The sequence below is a fragment of the Mchenga conophoros genome, linkage group LG12 (genome assembly GCF_057382185.1).
Source record: "Mchenga conophoros isolate Kocher_MC1m ecotype Shallow Benthic linkage group LG12, M_conophoros_male_GT1.1, whole genome shotgun sequence".
NCBI classification, from domain to species: Eukaryota; Metazoa; Chordata; class Actinopteri; order Cichliformes; family Cichlidae; genus Mchenga; species Mchenga conophoros.
This window is the reverse complement of record NC_140537.1, coordinates 11,588,446-11,612,649: the sequence shown is the minus strand read 5'-3', so window position 1 is coordinate 11,612,649 and position 24,204 is coordinate 11,588,446. Positions and strand designations below refer to the sequence as shown.

Sequence of the window (24,204 nt, the reverse complement as noted above, 5' to 3'; positions counted from 1 at the left end):
TTACCTCCCCCCTAAAAAAGTCCAGGGAGGTATCCAGTCAGGTCAGCTATTTACATTGATCAGGGCTATTGCCCTGTTGTAAAAGCTGTCCTTGAGTCTATTTGTTCGGGACCTCAGCAGCCTGAACCTCCTGCCAGACGGCAGCAGCTTATACACCCGGTGTCCTGGGTGTGTGCAGTCCCGTAGGATGCTGCGTGCCCTCTTGAGACAGCGAGTGCTGTACAGATCCTTCAGGGAGGGAAGAGGATGTCCAATGATTTTTTGGGCCATGTTGATGACCGTCTGGAGTGCCTTTCTGTGTGCTGTGGTGCAGCTGGAGAACCACACACCGATGCAATATGTCAGCACACTTTCAGTGGAGCAGCGGTAGAAGACGGTCAGCAGCTCCTTCTTCAGGTCCATTTTTCTGAGGATTCTCAGAAAGTGGAGACGCTGTTGGGCCTTCTTTAAGACCGCAGAGGTGTTAGAGCTCCATTGGAGGTCTGTGTCTATGTGCACACCCAGAAACTTGAAGCTGGAGACCCTTTCCACGCACTCCCCATTGATGCTGACAGGCTGCAGCTCGGACTTCCTCCTTCTGAAGTCAACTACCAGTTCTTTTGTTTTGGTGGTATTGAGGTCCAGGTTGTTAACTGCACACCAATCTGACAGCCTCTGAACTTTAGCTCTGTATGCAGTCTCATCTCCCCCTGAGATGAGCCCCACCACAGTAGTATCATCTGCAAACTTGATGACTGTGTTGTCTGGGTGGGAACTACAGTAGGGGACTCAGTACACAGCCTTGTGGAGAGCCAGTGTTGCGGCTGAGGAAAGATGAGGCCCCACTCTAACTCTCTGTACACGGTCTGAGAGGAAGTCTCTGATCCAGCGGCAGGTGGTGGAAGGAAGTCCAAACTTCTATACTGCTATACAGTTTAGAACCCTTGATGTTTATTTGTACCTTATGAAGGTCAGTCTGGAACTTCAGGTAAAAATTTTGTATCCCCTTTAAAAGTGATGCAATGCTTTTGCATCACTTTTAATTGCTGTTGAAGTGTGGTAACGGTGAAAAGGGAGAGGCTGTATTGTGGGGGGTTGATGCTGGAAGGGCAGGGATCAGGAGACTGCTGTTATGCTGCTGAAAGTCCCTGAACACGTGCTAGCCCCACTGGGGGACAGGCCAGCCTCTTTTACGTAATGATACAGAGATTTATTTGCAGCGTCTTGGGCTGTGAGGAGCCTCGTTGCAACAAACAGCCTCTGCCAATTCCCAAACCTCTCATCAACACCTTAACCTCTTGCTGGATATCACTAAGAGTCAGTGAGACTTTTGTTCCTGTTAGCTGGAAACAAGGAAATATAATAAATGTCTGGTTTGCTAATATGTGTCTGAGATCTGCTTGTTTGCATGTTGCATCTTTATTGTAGAACCAAAACCGTTTGTGTTCTGCATAAATACTAAATATAAATATGTTAAAACTAGCAAATATAAGGATTCCTTATATAATCAGTCAGTTCTAACGATCCCACGTGAGCATCTCAAACTGTCAATTTTCTTGTTCCATAGCTTTAGTGTATCTAATGAAGCTATAAAAAACTTTATACTATAAAAATTGTCAAGTTACAGGCCTTCAAAGTACATGCAGAGAATTTTGCACTTGTTCATCCTTTTTGAGCCTTCCTAACATAGAAAGAGCTATACTGGGAGCCCAATCCAGTCAAAAATATTTTCTTGATAAGGATGGAGGATGGGTTACACTGGCTTACATATAAATCTAGTTATCTTCTGATGATGGCCTTTTTTCAAGCTATAGGCAAGTGATGGAATACTGTGGGATTAAAAATAGGCTTAGCATGTGCATTACGCAATAAACAATTTCTGTTATATACTTATGAATAATAGAAACATTCTAACATATGCAGAGAGAGAGAGAGAGAGAGCGCGCGCGAGCGAGGCTGGGTGTGGATGCAGCTCAAGCAGGCCTGATTCAATTGGGGCTGAACAGGCTGGCATGTCAGCCATAATTGAAGGGTTGGGTGGTGGATAGAGGCCATTACAGCTGTGGTCTGGTCATTTTATCAGGGCCGTGCTACACTGATGGGTTGAGCCATGTTTTCTGGGTAGATATCGGATCACTTGTGCAGAGTGCATGCAGCTGAACACACACATGCAGGTAGTGCACTTAAGCATGCTTGTACACACATGCTGGCCAATCATTTCTCAGTGATGATGTCCATTTCCTGCAGGATGTGCTGTGTGAAAACCCATAGCAATCATGTATTAGCAGTGACTCATTGATTATCAGCATTCAGCTCATCTGAGCAGTCATCTTAGCAGGTTGTTTGTAACTTGAGTATAACATGACCCTTCATGGTTCACTCTGTTGTGCTTTCACAGGTTGCAAATGCCACATCCTCTCTTCCATGTAACATGAAAGATTACATAGAACACTTGGATAATAAGGAATTATAATATTATATCGTTGAAGTAACAAATACATTAACTACGGATTTATGTAATTTTGGCAATATTGCACTGACAGAGGGGAAAAAATAGAATTTTTATAATATCGGTTGTAAAACTCTCAGGAGAGAGATCACAGACTTTAAGGCGGCGAGGCGTGATTGCGGGTGCCACTCAAGTGCGGGTGCCACTCAAGTGCGTCCGACTCCCATGCAGGGGCACTGCAGACCACGCCCCGCCACATACATTAACCACATGAAATACATATTTAGGCAGAATTTTGCAAATATCTATTTTTCATTTTTTAGCAGCATAGTGCTTTTTTTCCAATTACTTTTTAAAAGTTAGGTCAACGCTCCAAAAGCCCACAGGCAATATAAGGGTGGCGGCTCACAACAGTTTTTGTTTGCTACATGGATGATTTTAGTTAAGCTGGGTGTCTTTCCTTTTTTTATATTTCTTTAAGAGTTCAAAATGTGTTAATTACATAAATAAAATTAAATTTTCTCTGTAGCACTTCATGGATTTCATAAGCAGCACGCTTTAGTTGCTCTGTGGATTCTTTTAAAAAGCAGTTAAAAACATTCCTGTTCAAACAAGCCTTTTGTTGATCCACGTATTTGATATTCTTAACATTTTTTACATTTGACCTTTTACATTGTGTATAATGTCTATTGATTGTATTGTTTATTTTAATATTTGTGTACAGCGCTTTGTGACTGCCTGTCTGTGAAAGGCGCTTAATAAATAAACTTTACTTACTTACTTTAGTTGTTCACACAAAGCATAAAGGTAAAAAAAAAACAATATATGCAGTGTTATCTTCATTTTAGATGTCAAAAAGTATTTGCGGCTCCCAGTGTTTTCTTTTGCGTGGAAACCGGGTCCAAGTGGCTCTTTGGGTGTTAAAGGTTGCTGACCCCTGGTCTAGGTATTCCTAACGACCCCTTAGTCTTTCATTATTATTGAGCTGATGTCATGGAGTTGCTACGGATCAGACTTATTCTGTCACATCCATCATCACAATTAGGCCCTTCTTAGAAAGACTTAGGTCCTTCCTTTATTCCCCAGTTCAAAATTGGTGAGTACTGTTCACTTATTCATATCCCAGAATTGATCTCTTTTAGCTTAATAATAATTCATAGCCTATGTGAAGCAGTTCGAGGGCCATCTTGAACTTGCTATCAAATGATCCCATCACACATCACAGATGCTTGCTCTCAAAACAGGGGCCTGAATCGTCTTTCATTAGCTGGTAATTAGATAACTCTACAATGTTCCAGTCTGATGTAGGGAATTGCTAATAAGAACATGTATTTGCCTCCTGCATGCTCCTACCAAAATCAATAGTGTATTGAGCTGAACACAGAAGGAATAGATTCTCCTCAGCAGTCCTCTTTATAGCTGGCTGGATCAAAGCAGCTGCTGTTGGATTTTTGCAGTGATTTTTGCTCATCCCTAAAATACATGCCACACACAGCATACGTGCATATGTTTCTCTTATCAGTAAAATGTACCATATTCAATATTTTTTAAAATGTGTTTTCATACATATTAGCCCTTTGAACTTTCACGTATGATATTAATAAATTTAATTATATAAAGCTGTGGGTGACTGGAATGGCCTTACTGGGATCACTCCCTCTAACACATGGTAGACATTTGTTTTCAGCAAAAATGCTGTTGTCCTGTCAACAAACTGACTGTGCTGTATCCACTATTATCTAATGAAGTGTTGCATCAGATACTACTAAGATAACATTTTCAGCTCATGGTACCTTTCAAAATAGCAACCTCATGATTTCCTAGCACAGCATTGCATTTTAATGAGAAGATCAATGTTATTCACTTTACCTGATTCAGTTTCAGGGCAGTTTTTCAGACATTAGAGGATTCCACCTCAGTATGGTATATCCTGAGCCTGGCTGAACAACATTTCTTCACTCTTGCTCCACTTTGCTCTCAAAAAGAAATAGCACACGGGATTCTGTGCTTGCATTTCTTATAGGAGCTTCTGTGTTACAGTTTCTCATTTATTTTCTACACATGGGAGGTTTTTAATTTTCTGTACTGCAGTGACACTGTTTTGTGGTTAGAGGTGTGAGGTTGTTGTCGTTCTTGGGTCGTTGACCCAGTGTTTTGAGTTTTGTGGGTAGTTCTGTGGGTAGATGATTTATTTAAGCTTATTTAAGGTTTTAAATGGCTTCAAATGGCTTGAAATTTGTCAAAGCATGTATTTTTATTTAATTTGAGTTCATGGTCTACTGCATTTAAATCTCTGCTGTGTCTGAAGCAGGAGGTGGTACACCTTGTGTAATTGTAATTCTGAACTTGTTTATTAAATAAAGACATAATTGTTTGGTTGGTGTCCAATACGAACCCTCGGGCTCCAAGTTTTTTTTGGTTTTTTTAACCACTGTATCATTATTATTTGAATCAATGATTAATCAGTTTAAACTTTTTCACAATTGTGATAAAGCCAAAAGGTCGTCATTTTCTGTGTTTGAAACTTATGCATCTGTCTCCTTGAAGTATAGTGATGATGGTTAAATGTTGGACCTTGTCATTGCACATGTGAGGCATTTCCTCTCCACGCTGCCTCATTAAGCTCAACAGAACCAGCCTCAGGCAGTTACAGCCTGTTAGCGGAAAAGGAACAAATTTGAAAATGAGACAGCAGCCGATAGGCATCTGCTGATGTGTTTTCTTTTTTGGACTGATGTGTCTGAGTGTGCGATCGATGCCCTGCGCAGTGTCTCAAGCCCCATCCTCCATTCGGAGTCCTCCTTTAGACTGTTTTGAAAGCTGTTTGCCTTTCCTGTCATGTCGGCTGAACTTAATAAAGCTAAATAATGACATGTAGATATTGAGAAGCCTTTATAATTTAAAAATATAGTTCTAAAAATAAGACAATTATCATTTCAAAATATGTATAGCAAGACTGCAGAGCCAGCTAGTACTGTGTCATGCTAGTGGCCTGAGTGTTTACTTGGCACATCAGGGCTCGCAAAATCGCTAGCGATATTTCCAGTCGGGCTACCAAAATCTATCTCTGCCCTGCCCATCGTGCAGGAAGGAAAAATATATGTCAATGCTTTTGCATTCTTTCGGAAATGTAGCTGGGTAATTATGTCATTGGCATCGGTGAGCCACTGTCAATATGTGACATATTGAAATCGCGTTTGAATTTGCGCTTGTTTTTTTGCTTTCACTTTGCAATCGCGCGAACTGTGTATGGAGAGTGACAGTACTGATTGGTGAATGACGATAATTTGCGCACAAATTCCTCTGACATCGTCTTATCAGTCGTTAGCTTACTATGCAAACATGACAAGTGAAATCTCCCGCAGCAAGCTTAAACATGTGAGAGGTTGATCGCGCAGAGAATCGCTGAGCGTTATGTGAGTGCGTGTGTAAAAGCAGCAGGATATAAGGCAAAAAGAAAGTGCAGCTTTATGGTTTCATGGACAAAAGAATTTCTGTGGCTGCAACATGACGAGCTAAATAATAACCAGGGGTGTACATAAGTGGTCCGCAGGTGCGCATTCGCTGTCAAAATAAAAAAGATAAGAAGTTGCAACGCGTGTTTGCGTACATGAGATTTTCTGGAGGAGGACAGACATTTGTTTAGAACTTTTAAAGATGTCGAAGAAGCAAGCTCCTTTAAGCAATTACTTTGGTGTTCCTCCACCTCCAAAGAAATGTCAGAAGGAGTCCGAAACGCAAAAGAAGCGCGTATTCTCGGAAAAGTAGTTGCAGGAGGTGAGCTGGCTTCAAACAAATGATGAACACACAGAGAGGTGTTGCAGAATGTGTCGTGACAATGCCACTCTAGCGGACAAAAACAGTGCCTTTTATATGGAAAAGGACGCAAACGTGCGTTGCAACTTCTTATCTGGTGCGCGTCTTTTATTTTGACAGCAAATGCGCACATGCGGACCACTTATGTGCACCCGTGTAAATAATAGAGATAGCACGATACCACTTTTTTATGTCCGATACCGATATCATAAATTTGGATATCTGCCGATACCGATATGAATCCGATATAGTGTTTTTTTTAATCAACAAAACTGTTTTTTAAATATCTTGCTGCATTTTGTACAAGTTCATACTCAAGTTTAAGACAACAACTACACTAAAGCTATTCTGTTATACCTGTATGCAAAAAACAATAATTTCATAGTTCAGCAATACTGATCAATCTAATAAACTTAAACCTACACCATCCTCCCTATTCTGGTATTTTAAAGAGTACTTAGCATAAATATTAAGCAACCTAACTAATAGAGTTCCAACTCCCAGCAACAACAAAAATAAATAAATAAAAAATAGGGAACCACCCCTCACGCTCCACCTCATGATGCTTAATCGACGTAATCAACCTTAATTTGAAGCAGTGTGAAAAAAAAATGCACAGAAATCAATTATTTTTCAAGAAATATTAAATAGATTCAACATCTTTCTTCAACAAAATTGCAGACTGCACAGATGGTACCTTCCCAAAGGAAAAAGTACTATAGCTTACTAGGGTATATTAGACTTAATAGTTACTATATACAGTAATTGACTTCTATTCATTTTACATCAAATTAAAACTTTGGGTGTCAGATAATTATTTATTAAAAGCTAGACATTTTAAATGAGATTAAGAAAGAAAAGTATGTCTTTGTGCCCCCTTTTCCCTGTTAATGCCCTATCGGCCCCCCTGGCTAAACTTTGCCCCTGCACAGTTACCAGCGTCAGCTACGTAGAAAAAGATCCTCGAGTAGAAAGTAATATTAAATACATTCTAACAACAGCTTATCGAGCTTAAACGTGCTGCTGTTGTTCAGCCGCTGGTTTCCTCTTTCTGGTGCAAAGTGGACCAAAAGCAAACAAGAGAGACGGACTCGCGACAGAAAAGCCGATCAGCTGATCATTAAGCAGTTTCATGATTGAAGTAGCAGCAAGAAGAGGCAAGAGAGTGATATTATACCCCTTTCGTCAAACTGACAGGTTACTTCCGGAGCTCCGGAAGTAATTAAATTATTCATGAGCTCCGGAAGTCCGGAAGTAATTAAATTATTCATGAGCTCCGGAAGTAGGAAGTAATTAAGTAATAAAAATATGATATTCATAAAAATATGATATTCATAAAAAAATATAATTGATTATTTAGAAAGTTTCTTATATATCAAAATAGCATTCTTTTATTTCTTTAAGCAATTAAATTTTTATTTTTATTTTTTTTATGCTCAAAAAACGCCATCTGGTGGCGGGTCATAGTGTGTGCGCGCGCCCGCGCGCGCCCGAGGCTGTGTGTCTGGGCGCGCAGGGGCGCGCCCGTGTCTCCGGACCGTGCTCTCTCGGGCTCCGTGCTCATGTGTTTAAAAATGTATTAAACCATATTAAAATTGTTTAGTTAAACTTGTGCTTTTGTAACGTTCAGTATGGCCACAAACACATGCTGCATGCCTTGGGGGAAAACTTTATTTCGATTTATATGCATTTGTAGATTTAGAATAAAACTCATACTCAGAAAAAACTCGCGATCCCCTAACCCTCCTTAGATACATAAGCAGGGAAAACTCCTTAAAAAACCCTCCGCGATTTCTCCAAAACCCTACAATAACTTGTTAGCTACCCCCTCTATTCCCAAAACCTTATATTCGATAACAGGGAAAATCCTGAAAAAATCCTTAGTCTTTTTTCTCAAATTCAGCGCCCCGCGGCTCCCTTCATGCTCAGCCAAACAAAGCCAAAACTCCTTTTAAAAATTTCTCCGCGATTTCTCCAAAACCCCTAGAATAACTTGTTAGCTACCCCTCTATTCCCAAAAACCTTATATTCGATAACAGGGAAAATCCTTATTCTTTTTTCCTTCAAAAACTTCCCTCTTACTAGCAAGCTCTAAAATTCAACCCACACTCTAAGTTCTACCTCGCTCTTAATCTCCGATCCACAACTTCTTGCAGAGCACAATTTTTTCCTGCTTGTTCGCTCCCCGCTCTGCTCCCTAATGCGCTGCTTACCTCGTTTGAAAATCCCCCCCTTAGACCAACTCCGCCTCACTGCGCCCCGCTGCCAATCACATAACCCTTGCACCGCTCCCTTCGCACCCCGGTTAGCCAATCCACTCCAGGCTCGATTTACCTTCTCAGCCATAGGTTAATTCACTTACTGGCATTCAGGATAAATAATCGAACATTTCAGCTTAAATTTAACTGTTTTTTTTCTCTCTCAGAAAAAACAAGCAAGTTTTCTCTTTTTTCTCAAAGAAGCATGGCCGTGAGACCTACCAACCTAACGGTGCTTTCTCAAACTCCTGTAAACTGTTACAGAGCTTCCGCCACGGCGTCTGAACTCAGAAGACTACATCTCTGCAGAGTGCAGCCAACAGCAGCGGCCAACCGTTTGGAGCAAAGATTCAGCCTCAACAATGGCAGGTTTTGGGGTTATGCCTTCAGCCTACCACAGAGTGAAATCTTTTTCTATCAGCTCAAAGCCGGTGAAAGTTTTGGTCCGCTAACACCGCGAATCGCTTTTACTAGCTCTGACTGGGCGGTTATTACACTCATTACCACCCCTGAAATAGAGAAAAGCGTGCGGGAAACCAGCTCTCAGCAACCGCGAACCAGAGACCAGCAAACACAGACGCATCGGGTTTTCAAAGAGGAATACTCGTTCCCTCCATTCACCCAAGAACACAAACGACTCCGGAATGAAAACACGGTGACCAAAACCGTCACATACACCCAGTGGGAGACCAAGAGCACTCCATTTTGCAGATGGGTATGTAGAGTTAGTCGACAAACATGCGAGCAAGCTTGCACAGATGATTTTGTGATCGACCTTACAAACTCCCAGTCCGGGGTTTTCAGCACATTGCTTCGGATTCCGACTCAGCACTGGCTCAACATGATGGCCGAGAACAATGCGACAATATTAAACCTGTTCAAAATGAGTAAAAGTACAACTGAGCTGGTGATGGTTGGAAATAACCCGCCACGGTCAACATACCCCCACCCCCACTTCCGGTCCCCCCTTACCCCGCCTTCTCCTAACCCTAACCCTTAAAAACTGCAATTGCTGTCTCATCCACTACTTAAAACAACCATGACTAACCACAGCTTTGGACCCCTCAGCTCTCTATCTCCATCATCCCTCCGACCATCAGCTGCTTCTACACCACCACCCAGCCCGCCAATGGATCTCGCTACACCGCCACCCACTCCGCCAATCGACCTGGCTACACCGCCACCCACTCCGCCAATCGATCTGGCTACTCCGCCATCCAGTCCGTTGATCGAGAGCCCGCATCAGGCCTCAGCGTCTCCGGCCGCTATGCCTCCACCCCCGCCCTCATCACCGCAAGGATGGAACTCGCCCAGCCATCCACAACTAGCGGCTGTCGGGTGGCAATCACCGGAGCAGAGCCCCTCAAGCACCGCAATCTCCGGTGCATCGCTGTGGGCCTTGGGCGACCCTGTGTGCCGGGCTCTTTTCCGAGAGTCTGAAGACAACGAGCCTTCGCCCGCGGACAACGATGAGGCCGCGACTCTACTCCCTACTGCTGTTTTTGAACTTATAAAATTGACTGTAAAGTACCTCGTTAACTCCTTGCTCCAGAAACACAGACAAGATGTCTGTCAAGGATGTGAGGTGTCACATCCCTCACAAAGACGACATTCATGTCTTTTCCCACTGGAAAAATATTACTTTTTCAAGTACTATGATGAACTCAGCAGAAGATTATGGAATGGACATTTCACCAACACATTATTACAAATTTTGCGGTTAGAGGGTTTTTCACCACCAGCGGCTCTAGTCAGAGGTGTGGCCCAAGCATATCTCTTTGAACTCCGAGAGGCCAGTGATATAGAGACCGCACTGTTAGAAATTGAGTCAAGCGTTACAGAAGTTACCTGGACCACAATTGATAAAGTACTATATGACAAATACTCTCTTTGGCTCCCCTAGTAATCGTTTTTTCTTCTCTCCCTCTTTTACCATTTATTTTTCTTAACATGTTTTTTATTTTTCTTATTTTTACTTTTAAATGTTTTTCTCTGTTAGTTTTTAGAACTTTTCTTGTTCATGTTTATTGTTTTGTTCATTACATCAGATTAAATAGTTTGTTGAAAACCATTACCTGAAATAAAACTTTTTTGGAAAAGCATTGCAACAATCAATCTTGTTATTTGTTTCGCACCCATTCAAATCTATTGCTTCCATGACATCAGATTAAATAGTTTGTGGAAAACCGTTACATCAAATAAAACTTTTTTGGAAAAGCGTTGCAGTAAATCAAACTAATTATTTTTTTTCACTAGAAAAGAAACAAACTATAATGTTATTAATTATATCAAATAAAAAATATATTTGCAAACTCGTTACATGACATAAAACTAGCCGCTCATAATGAAATAAAACCATAGTTAAACATAACTTGAAAGATCACACATGGCAGAGCAGAATCTATTGAAACGTGCATATTATGACCCAGCTCACCCTGGTAGCTTTTGCGGTGTGGAAAAATTGATTAAAAGCATACAGGATGAAAGTGGTACAAAGATTAACGCGCAAACAGCACAGAAATTCCTCTCTGGACAAGACGCTTACACCTTACACCGAGCTGCACGCCTGCGCTTTCCGAGAAACCGTGTGTTTGTCCCCAGACCTCTTAATCAATACCAAGCAGACCTTTGTGATATGAGAGCGTTAGCCGAGCATAATGATGGCTATCAATATTTACTTACAGTTATAGATGTTTTCTCTAAAAAAGCTTATGCAAGAATCTTGAAAAACAAAACAGGCGTTCAAGTCACTAAAGCATTTGAATCTGTCTTGAAACATGGCCAAATCCCACAAAAACTCCAAACAGATAGCGGTAAGGAATTTTTTAATTCCAGTTTTCAATCTTTAATGAAAAAGTATGGTATAAATCATTTTGCTACAGGGAGCGATCTAAAAGCATCAGTTTGTGAAAGGTTTAATAGAACTCTTAAAAGTAAAATGTATAGATATTTCACTGCTGCAAATACACGTAGATATATCGATGTGTTACAAGATTTATTAGACAGCTATAACAGTAGTTACCATCGTTCCATAAAAATGACCCCGAATCAAGTAAATTCAGACAACACAGCCTTAGTATTTCAAAACCTGTATGGCACCTCTTCTTGCTGTAGAAAAAACCCCATGAAATTTAAAAAAGGTGATCACGTTAGGCTCTCTAAAGTCAGAGGTGTGTTTGATAAGCGGTATGAGCAAACATTCACAAGCGAAGTGTTTACTATTGACCAATGCATACCTAGAGATCCTCCCGTTTATAAAATCAAAGATTATGACGGGGAAGAAATTATCGATAGTTTTTATGAGCATGAGCTGCAGAAAATCACTCTTGTCAAGGATAAGCTCTATCACATAGAGAAAATTCTCTCAAAACGTAAACAGAGGGGACAGGTTTATTTCCTGGTCAAATGGAGGAGCTGGCCTGAGAAATTTAATAGCTGGGTTAAAGCCAGTGAGCTTAAAACCATCGCATAACAAACTTCGGACCACACACGCACCTTGGTAACCTTGGTAACGGGTTAGCAATGACTGTCAGGTCGCAGGGTTTTTATGTCACGCTTCCATCAAATGCAAGTTTGAATGTATTTAAAACTAACACCAGCAGCTGTTTCCGTGTGGATCTCGCCCAGCATCTCAATCTCGATGGGTCATGGGAGGTTGCTCTCACTGAAATTTCATATCCCTATACATGGCTTAATCTCCCTAATGATAAGGCTTATAAGGACGCAAGACTGATATATTCTAAACACAACATCAACTAAGAAGCAATCAGCAATGTCTTTACTTCACGAGAGATCAAACGAATGCACCTTGAGTGAGTTAGATATTTTTACAGCCCCACTCATTCAGATGTCTATCGAGGACAAATGTTATTCAGAAATTCTACCAGTAACAGCGCTCACAGATCGGGGACCTCTGGAATTTTATGTCCCCGGAAATGGCTTGCATTACTTAGATCTGAATGATACACTGCTCAGTTTAAGAATGAAAATAACAAACCATGATGGTAGCGATATTGCAGCAGACGCTAATGTTGGAATTATAAATTACCCTTTAAACACCATCTTCAGTCAGTGTGACGTCACATTGGGCGACAGACTGATTTCACAAGCGAGTTCGACACATGCATATAGAGCCATAATTGAAACATATTTAAATTACTCAGAAGAAACTCTGAAAACTCAATTTAGTGCAGGTCTGTTTTACAAAGATACTGCTGGCTCACACGACTCCCATGTTATCAATAACGGGCCGAATAGGGGCTTAGTCCGGAGGGCAGTTTACAGTGAACGCTCGCGAGAGTTCCACGTGATCGGTCCGCTACATTCAGACATATTTTTCTGCGAAAAACTCTTATTAAATGCATTTGATGGAAGCGTGACATAAAAACCCTGCGACCTGACAGTCATTGCTAACCCGTTACCAAGGTTACCAAGGTGCGTGTGTGGTCCGAAGTTTGTTATGCGATGGTTTTAAGCTCACTGGCTTTAACCCAGCTATTAAATTTCTCAGGCCAGCTCCTCCATTTGACCAGGAAATAAACCTGTCCCCTCTGTTTACGTTTTGAGAGAATTTTCTCTATGTGATAGAGCTTATCCTTGACAAGAGTGATTTTCTGCAGCTCATGCTCATAAAAACTATCGATAATTTCTTCCCCGTCATAATCTTTGATTTTATAAACGGGAGGATCTCTAGGTATGCATTGGTCAATAGTAAACACTTCGCTTGTGAATGTTTGCTCATACCGCTTATCAAACACACCTCTGACTTTAGAGAGCCTAACGTGATCACCTTTTTTAAATTTCATGGGGTTTTTTCTACAGCGAGAAGAGGTGCCATACAGGTTTTGAAATACTAAGGCTGTGTTGTCTGAATTTACTTGATTCGGGGTCATTTTTATGGAACGATGGTAACTACTGTTATAGCTGTCTAATAAATCTTGTAACACATCGATATATCTACGTGTATTTGCAGCAGTGAAATATCTATACATTTTACTTTTAAGAGTTCTATTAAACCTTTCACAAACTGATGCTTTTAGATCGCTCCCTGTAGCAAAATGATTTATACCATACTTTTTCATTAAAGATTGAAAACTGGAATTAAAAAATTCCTTACCGCTATCTGTTTGGAGTTTTTGTGGGATTTGGCCATGTTTCAAGACAGATTCAAATGCTTTAGTGACTTGAACGCCTGTTTTGTTTTTCAAGATTCTTGCATAAGCTTTTTTAGAGAAAACATCTATAACTGTAAGTAAATATTGATAGCCATCATTATGCTCGGCTAACGCTCTCATATCACAAAGGTCTGCTTGGTATTGATTAAGAGGTCTGGGGACAAACACACGGTTTCTCGGAAAGCGCAGGCGTGCAGCTCGGTGTAAGGTGTAAGCGTCTTGTCCAGAGAGGAATTTCTGTGCTGTTTGCGCGTTAATCTTTGTACCACTTTCATCCTGTATGCTTTTAATCAATTTTTCCACACCGCAAAAGCTACCAGGGTGAGCTGGGTCATAATATGCACGTTTCAATAGATTCTGCTCTGCCATGTGTGATCTTTCAAGTTATGTTTAACTATGGTTTTATTTCATTATGAGCGGCTAGTTTTATGTCATGTAACGAGTTTGCAAATATATTTTTTATTTGATATAATTAATAACATTATAGTTTGTTTCTTTTCTAGTGAAAAAAAATAATTAGTTTGATTTACTGCAACGCTTTTCCAAAAAAGTTTTATTTGATGTAACGGTTTTCCACAAACTATTTAATCTGATGTCATGGAAGCAATAGATTTGAATGGGTGCGAAACAAATAACAAGATTGATTGTTGCAATGCTTTTCCAAAAAAGTTTTATTTCAGGTAATGGTTTTCAACAAACTATTTAATCTGATGTAATGAACAAAACAATAAACATGAACAAGAAAAGTTCTAAAAACTAACAGAGAAAAACATTTAAAAGTAAAAATAAGAAAAATAAAAAACATGTTAAGAAAAATAAATGGTAAAAGAGGGAGAGAAGAAAAAACGATTACTAGGGGAGCCAAAGAGAGTATTTGTCATATAGTACTTTATCAATTGTGGTCCAGGTAACTTCTGTAACGCTTGACTCAATTTCTAACAGTGCGGTCTCTATATCACTGGCCTCTCGGAGTTCAAAGAGATATGCTTGGGCCACACCTCTGACTAGAGCCGCTGGTGGTGAAAAACCCTCTAACCGCAAAATTTGTAATAATGTGTTGGTGAAATGTCCATTCCATAATCTTCTGCTGAGTTCATCATAGTACTTGAAAAAGTAATATTTTTCCAGTGGGAAAAGACATGAATGTCGTCTTTGTGAGGGATGTGACACCTCACATCCTTGACAGACATCTTGTCTGTGTTTCTGGAGCAAGGAGTTAACGAGGTACTTTACAGTCAATTTTATAAGTTCAAAAACAGCAGTAGGGAGTAGAGTCGCGGCCTCATCGTTGTCCGCGGGCGAAGGCTCGTTGTCTTCAGACTCTCGGAAAAGAGCCCGGCACACAGGGTCGCCCAAGGCCCACAGCGATGCACCGGAGATTGCGGTGCTTGAGGGGCTCTGCTCCGGTGATTGCCACCCGACAGCCGCTAGTTGTGGATGGCTGGGCGAGTTCCATCCTTGCGGTGATGAGGGCGGGGGTGGAGGCATAGCGGCCGGAGACGCTGAGGCCTGATGCGGGCTCTCGATCAACGGACTGGATGGCGGAGTAGCCAGATCGATTGGCGGAGTGGGTGGCGGTGTAGCCAGGTCGATTGGCGGAGTGGGTGGCGGTGTAGCGAGATCCATTGGCGGGCTGGGTGGTGGTGTAGAAGCAGCTGATGGTCGGAGGGATGATGGAGATAGAGAGCTGAGGGGTCCAAAGCTGTGGTTAGTCATGGTTGTTTTAAGTAGTGGATGAGACAGCAATTGCAGTTTTTAAGGGTTAGGGTTAGGAGAAGGCGGGGTAAGGGGGGACCGGAAGTGGGGGTGGGGGTATGTTGACCGTGGCGGGTTATTTCCAACCATCACCAGCTCAGTTGTACTTTTACTCATTTTGAACAGGTTTAATATTGTCGCATTGTTCTCGGCCATCATGTTGAGCCAGTGCTGAGTCGGAATCCGAAGCAATGTGCTGAAAACCCCGGACTGGGAGTTTGTAAGGTCGATCACAAAATCATCTGTGCAAGCTTGCTCGCATGTTTGTCGACTAACTCTACATACCCATCTGCAAAATGGAGTGCTCTTGGTCTCCCACTGGGTGTATGTGACGGTTTTGGTCACCGTGTTTTCATTCCGGAGTCGTTTGTGTTCTTGGGTGAATGGAGGGAACGAGTATTCCTCTTTGAAAACCCGATGCGTCTGTGTTTGCTGGTCTCTGGTTCGCGGTTGCTGAGAGCTGGTTTCCCGCACGCTTTTCTCTATTTCAGGGGTGGTAATGAGTGTAATAACCGCCCAGTCAGAGCTAGTAAAAGCGATTCGCGGTGTTAGCGGACCAAAACTTTCACCGGCTTTGAGCTGATAGAAAAAGATTTCACTCTGTGGTAGGCTGAAGGCATAACCCCAAAACCTGCCATTGTTGAGGCTGAATCTTTGCTCCAAACGGTTGGCCGCTGCTGTTGGCTGCACTCTGCAGAGATGTAGTCTTCTGAGTTCAGACGCCGTGGCGGAAGCTCTGTAACAGTTTACAGGAGTTTGAGAAAGCACCGTTAGGTTGGTAGGTCTCACGGCCATGCTTCTTTGAGAAAAAAGAGAAAACTTGCTTGTTTTTTCTGAGAGAGAAAAAAAACAGTTAAATTTAAGCTGAAATGTTCGATTATTTATCCTGAATGCCAGTAAGTGAATTAACCTATGGCTGAGAAGGTAAATCGAGCCTGGAGTGGATTGGCTAACCGGGGTGCGAAGGGAGCGGTGCAAGGGCTATGTGATTGGCAGCGGGGCGCAGTGAGGCGGAGTTGGTCTAAGGGGGGGATTTTCAAACGAGGTAAGCAGCGCATTAGGGAGCAGAGCGGGGAGCGAACAAGCAGGAAAAAATTGTGCTCTGCAAGAAGTTGTGGATCGGAGATTAAGAGCGAGGTAGAACTTAGAGTGTGGGTTGAATTTTAGAGCTTGCTAGTAAGAGGGAAGTTTTTGAAGGAAAAAAGAATAAGGATTTTCCCTGTTATCGAATATAAGGTTTTTGGGAATAGAGGGGTAGCTAACAAGTTATTCTAGGGGTTTTGGAGAAATCGCGGAGAAATTTTTAAAAGGAGTTTTGGCTTTGTTTGGCTGAGCATGAAGGGAGCCGCGGGGCGCTGAATTTGAGAAAAAAGACTAAGGATTTTTTCAGGATTTTCCCTGTTATCGAATATAAGGTTTTGGGAATAGAGGGGGTAGCTAACAAGTTATTGTAGGGTTTTGGAGAAATCGCGGAGGGTTTTTTAAGGAGTTTTCCCTGCTTATGTATCTAAGGAGGGTTAGGGGATCGCGAGTTTTTTCTGAGTATGAGTTTTATTCTAAATCTACAAATGCATATAAATCGAAATAAAGTTTTCCCCCAAGGCATGCAGCATGTGTTTGTGGCCATACTGAACGTTACAAAAGCACAAGTTTAACTAAACAATTTTAATATGGTTTAATACATTTTTAAACACATGAGCACGGAGCCCGAGAGAGCACGGTCCGGAGACACGGGCGCGCCCCCGCGCGCCCAGACACACAGCCTCGGGCGCGCGGGGGCTTGCTTAAAGAAATAAAAGAATGCTATTTTGATATATAAGAAACTTTCTAAATAATCAATTATATTTTTTTATGAATATCATATTTTTATGAATATCATATTTTTATTACTTAATTACTTCCTACTTCCGGAGCTCATGAATAATTTAATTACTTCCGGACTTCCGGAGCTCATGAATAATTTAATTACTTCCGGAGCTCCGGAAGTAACCTGTCAGTTTGACGAAAGGGGTATAATATCACTCTCTGAGGCAGTCGCTTGTTAAGCTTAATGCAGGAATGCTTTACAAACATTCAGAGATGGACTTACACACTTGCTTTACTTCTCTCGGGATAACTTTGTCGGAGATGAAATGCCGGGTTGCTAGCGAAGCTCCAAATGCTATCCAGACCACCGACAGGTCCTGCATGCCACAGCCGCTCTATCACGTGATGCATACTGCGTGTTGCAAGTTTTGTGAGGTGCTTTTGTGATATTTAATAGATCAGATTACATTTTTTATTTTTCTCCGATATCCGATCCAGTAATTTAGGTCAGTATCGGACCGATACCGATACGTAATATCGGATCGGTCCATCTCTAGTAAATAACATAATGTTCTGCCGGGTGTGTTGTTGGTTTTCCCTCGATTTCTGAGTCGACAAGCGCCTTTGTTACTGGGACCAGTAATTTTAAGAAAGGCCTCCATTAGAACCCATGAGAAATGCAAGAAATGCATTATTGCTCAGTCTGCAATATCTTTCCCGGAGCAAACACCAATTGCAAATAACATACTAAAAATAAACCTGAAAATTCTGTTTAGAACAGCGTACTATTCAAATTCAAATTTTATTTGTCACGTACACAGTCATACACAGTACGATATGCAGTGAAATGCTTGGACAACTGCTCGTGACCTAAAGAAAACAAAAAAGGAAAAGGCTATGAATAAGATAGGAAATAAATATGAAAAATTAAAAAGGGTAAATTTTACTAGGAAGGAATAAAATATAAATTAAGGTTAAAAAGGAAATAACTGTACAACACAAATTAGAATGAAGGGTAAATTTAACTGGGAAAGAATAAGATAAAATATATAAATTAAAGTTGAAAATAAAATAACTGTACAACAAAATACACAATATAGAACTATATAAGAATGTATGAAGAAATATAAATAAATATATACACATTAACAGCAGCTGTACAAGTATTAACTGGAAATGAAGAATATAATGTCCAGTGTTGTGCAATCCACATTATGTCTTCTGCAGTGCAAATATGCTTAAAGTGATTTAAGTGATGAAGTGAAAACAATGACCGTATCGCCTGCGGGAAGAAGCTCCTCCTCAGTCTCTCTGTGTTGGTCTTCAGGGAGCGGAATCGCTTTCCTGACCTCAACAGAGAGAACAGTCTGTTGTTGGGATGGCTGAGGTCCTTCACGATCTTCCTGGCCTTGGTCCAGCACCGCCTGCTGTAGATTGAGTGCAGGTCAGGGAGCTCGGAGCGGATGGTGCGCTCAGCTGATCGCACAACCCTCTGTAGAGCTCGTCTGTCCTGCATGGTGCTGTTCCCGAACCAGGTTAAGATGTTTCCCGTCAGGATGCTCTCTATGGTGCACGAGTAAAAGTTCATAGATGAACTGAGTCCCAGATGCTCCAGCTTGGTGGTGAGTGTGGAGGGAATTATGGTATTAAATGCAGAGCTGTAGTCTATGAAGAGCATTTTAACATAATCCCCCCTTCTAGTGTCCAAGTGAGTGAGTGATGTGTGGAGGAGATGAGAGATGGCATCGTCTGTGGAACGATTTGGACGGTAAGCGAACTGTAGTGGGTCCAGTGTGTCTGGTAGTGAAGAAATGATGAAGTCTCTGACCAGGCGTTCAAAGCACTTCATCACTACTGAAGAAACCCCACCCTGCTTCTCTCAATGACTATCGCCCTGATAGTCATTGAGAGAAGCAGGGTGGGGTTTCTTCGGGACAGGAACAATGATGGACTCTTTGAAGCATGTGGGGATCACCGACTGAGATAAAGAGATGTTGAATATCTCAGTGAACACAGGAGCTAGCTGGTATGCGCAGTCTCTTAGGATACGACCTGGGATGCCGTCTGGTCCTGCTGCTTTCCTGGTGTTCACTCTTTTGAAGGCTCTCCTTACTTCATGCTCGGAGATGACGAGCACGTTTCCGTTGCTGGCAGTATCTTCCTGTCTGCAGCCGTTAGCGCCACTATGTTGCAAAGAGTGAACTACCACTGGCAAAATTTAGCAGTCTTTGCCAGTTCTTGGTTCCACTTGCCTCTTACCCGTGACTTCAGTGGAAATTTCAAATTCAGGATCTGACACAGACTGATTCATGTTCTACACAGTTCTTACAAGTTCATAGAAATTTCTGTTCAATTAGAACCAAGTATTTGAGTTGATGATTGCAATTTTTATACAATGTTGTAATTTGTGTTTCAACAATTTTTTGATTAATGTTTTGTTTCCGTTACAATATTATACTTTTATGTATAATATTGTAACGGAAACAAAACAGGAAACAAAACATCAATAAAAAAAATTGCTCTTAGAAGAATGAACAAATTCTGGCAATTCTAGTAATTGAAGAGGCTTCAAGTGAAGGGAAGAGAGATGATGATGAGGTGTTGGGCAGGTATGGGTATGGTGTTAAGGAGAAGAATCGGAAGGACAGCTAGTAGTGAATTTTGTTAAAAGGATGGTGTTGATCTACAGCAGACCTTCGCAAAGTGTGGGGCCCGCCCCCTAGGGGGGGGCGCAGAGCCATTGCAGGGGGGGCGCGGCATGAAAAGGGAAAAACAAAAAACAAAAACAACGCTTGGACACTGCTAGCACGGGGCGCCTACACAAACGCAAAGCAGGAGATGAAGCATAGCTGAATATGTTTCCAAACCAACTTCATTCTAAGCCAAAGACTAGAAAATATGGTGAAGCATATCTTCCCTTTGGTTTCACCTGCACAAGCGCCAAGGTAGGTCTCCCCTGCAGAATTGGTCTTTCCTTCGTCGGGAGCACATGCTGGGCTCTCCAAATCACGGACAAGCAGTATCCCACATTCTTGATTTTTAGTTCACAAACACTTGTTGTAATGACTAACTACACCTGACATTTTGGAGATGTTAGCTCTGTATACAGTAAAGTTACAGTGGGATACAAATAATATCAGGCTGATCCTGCCACGATTTGTTCCCCCTGTCTAAATCACAGACAAACAGTACACAGTTGTTTATGTTTTTAAACCCATTTTGCACAGAGAGACATTTTTTTTGAAAAATTTATTGATAGCAATATTATTACACAGGGAAAAAACAACTACATGTAAAATAATTACACCGTGACGCCTCTGCCTTTCTAAATAGAGGGACAGTAACTGTATGTTTATATGTAAGAGTATAAAACCTGAAGATAGAGACAATATACTGTTAATCTGACTATCTGCCATTCTGCAATTCCTCTCATGTAAGCAATAACGTGGCGCATAGCTGCCGTGAAAAAAGGCACATACCTTTGACGTTGCGTGACGAACTCTGTATTCCTCGTCCACGCGTAAACGCAAAAAATGATCTCCGTTTTCGGTGATTCGAAACGCCGTTTACGTGTGGACGAAACAGCTGCGTTTTCAAAATCACCCGTGTACGTGCGGACGCAGCGTAAAAGAGTTAGTAGTTTATTTTCTTACTACCTACAGATTACTTGTATTTGCTTAATTGTTTACTAAATGTTTGAGGTGTGAAATAAACCGCAATTGAGCAAAATATGGGTGTGTGTGGTTGGAGAATGTGTTAGTGTGTGCGTGTGTGTGCGCGCGTGCGAGGGGGGGCGAACATTTTTCTGTAAAACAAAGGGGGGCCCAGCGAAAAAAGTTTGGGAACCACTGATCTACAGGATCCACGGCCCCAGTGCAGGAAGTCTGGTTCGGCTATCTGGCCTTATCTCTGATCCTGTGAGTATTACCCAGCAAGCAATGCAGTGTTCAGATGGAGCTGGTGTGGGTGAGGGGATGCACCCACTACCTTGAAATATTCCCGGTGTCTTCCCTGCTTACACCGATTAGATAGATAACCTGAATACCTTTGCTGTCCCAGTCCCACCTGTTAATGGTAGCTCCCCTATCAGTCAGTGCGCTTGTTAATTAACTTGTTTAATTTTAGTGACCTGGACAGTAAGCCTCAAGGGACTGTTAAATTAATTGGGCTGGAATAACCTGTAAGAGCTATTTCCACTATGAAAGATTAATATTCTGATTTTTTTCCTTTACTATTTAACAAAAGGAGAGAATAAAGGAGACAAAGGAAAACTGGATCTGAAGATGCACTTATCTTTGTGTCCTGGGTTGACGATAATCACCTAACAGGAAAACCATCTCCCCTGGGCATTCAGTGGAAGTATGTTGTAAACCAAAATGCTTTTGAATTAATCATCTAACATGGCAACAAATTGAGCAGAAAAAAAGCCAAAAATATACAAACCAATTTGCAGGTTCACAGTTTGGTCAGTGGTTGATCCCTCTGGTGTCACTGCTGGAACTTTCAACTGTGAACACCTTAGGTCCAATCTTCAGAACTGCTCATCTCGCAGAAGACAAAAGGGAAGAACCTGCATCTCTTCTTCACTTAACTTTTATACCTGTTCACCCTTTCTCCCCCCCACTCATACTGGACGTTACATCTTCTGAAATGACATCTGGCTTCACCCATAGGGACACCCAATCACTTTATTTACGTCTAATCACCCAATGTCCAGCCACATCTTCTCTCTCTCTCTCTCTCTGTCTCTCTCCCTCTGACTTACCTGATTTAAAGTTGAAACTTTAAAATCACTCTGTTACATTTTCTTGTTATTCTTAACATAGAAATTCCATCACATTTGAACATTCAATCACACATGAATATAATTCACTTCATGTTTCTATCAGTTTATGTAATTCTGCTTTTGTAAGATTTGTCTTTAACATATTTTTATGAATATTCATTTTAACATACTCCTTTTTAAATTCAGAAAAAGAGGAATACTTTGTTTTATGTTTCTCTTTAAAATTTTGATAAGGTTTGGCGACAGGGGTCTTATCTTCTCGCATTCCTGAAGCAGGGTTTTAATAGTTTTGCAATTTTCATTAGTTTTTATTTTTATTTAGTTTTGACTTCAGATTTTCAATTTTATATCAGTTTTAATTAGTTTTTACCAATTGTTTGCTAGTTTAGTTTAGTTTTTATTTTTTTAAAAATCCTTAGTTTCAGTTTAGTTTTGATTAGTTTCAGTTTTAGTTTTAGTTGCGTTTGCAATAATTAAGTGTAACAAAATCCCAGTTTCATCATATCAGTCATGCTCTTCTGCTTATCCTTGGGTATGTTGCTATTCCAGCTACCACACCCTGCACCCTGGACAGGTCGCCTGTCTGTCGCAGGGCTAACACGCAGAGACAGACAACTCACATTCCCACCTATGGGTTCTTTAAATAAATAAATAAATTAGGGCAGATGAACAACCATTGATACCAGGCAACTATAAAATGTATATCTTGGCCCCAATGAGACTATTAACTCTTGCAGCACCGGGTGTTCGTAATTTTGGTTCAAGTGAATTGATAAACTTTTTGAAGGCAACTGACTCACACAGTTATGTAGATATCCCAGTCCTGTTGTCTCGGGATGCATCACGCTGCCTTGCCTGGGGTTAGCTTCTGTTTTCTGGGGATGAGGGTTGAGTGTGCTCCCTTACCTTCTCAAGGTAAGCTAGGTTAGCCTTCTTGTGTGAGCTTTTCAAGAGCACTTTAAGGTTTGTGGGATTTTTTTCCCCTTTAGAAATGTCCCTCATAATTTGTCTCTTTCCACTACAAGACACTTGCTTTATCCAAAACACAGTCATATTCAAAGTAATCCCAAATTGGACTCTGGCGCTTTCTCTTGACTTTTCCTGACATGATTCTGCGCGTGGACGGAGCAGCGACACAGACGACTCGACTAACGTACTGCCACCTGCTGGCATAATGAGACACAGCAAGACAAAAATCTGGAAACTAAACTTCATTTTCACCCTTGACTATTGTATGACACACACACATCTACGAAAACTAAACACAGTTTTGCTATAAATTCAGTTAATTTTAGTTAGTTTTGTGAACACTCATTACAGTTTTCCTTTTTTTGTTTTTATTTTTATTTCCGTTAACGAAAATGTTTTTTCACTTCTAGTTTTCGTTATTTCGTTAGTTTTCGTTAACGATAATAACATTGTCCTGAAGTCATACAATAATCTGCTAAAGCTGAAGCTGGCTCAAAATTCAGTATTAGAACAGTCACATAGACATATAGACTTATATTTTAAATTATCTTTAAGAGTAAAGATGATTTACTAGTCGCAAATAGGGAATAGCTCTATTTTAGCACTCTTTTTAACACATAAGGTTGGATGTTATGACCTTTTATACCCTCTTATATGTGATGAAGGGACGGCCTGGAGGACTTCAGTTTCTCTCTACTCCTTGTCTCATAACAATGGAAATGGCTGTGGTAAACACGTACTTTAAGAACAGGGAGGGACATAGGGTGACATAAAAGAGTAAGAGGCAGGCTCACACAGAAGGTGCAATCCAAAAGAAAAAGACGTCAATGTGGTTCAGGTGAGAATGTAGTTAGGCAGCATTGCATGGTAGGTCTGTAGGATGACTTTGGACATCAAGAACAGGAAGCAGGAAAATGCAGAGGCAATGATTAACCATTTAGGTAGGATGTGTGTATGCCAAAGAGAGAGGTGCCAAAAGCAAAGGAAAATATTATAGTGAATTTTATGTGAGACTGGACACTGAGAAGGAGAAAAGGACTGTTTTATTTATTGGTTATTGAGAGAGAGCGAGAGAGAGACCACATTTTTGTAGTATCTGCAATATTTGTATTAAAGCAGGATAACTGACTTAGTGTCAGTTATCCTGACACTAAGTCCACACACACACCCATAGTAACAAATAACCAACACGGGTGAAATATAAGTGCTTTG

General features: G+C 41.1%; 1 protein-coding gene across 1 annotated transcript in view; it reads left to right on the top strand.

The window, feature by feature from the left end:
• Positions 1–24,204, top strand: part of LOC146562171 (voltage-dependent N-type calcium channel subunit alpha-1B-like) — a 349,202-nt gene that overhangs the window by 8,108 nt on the left and 316,890 nt on the right. The gene's annotated exons all lie outside the window — the stretch shown is intronic.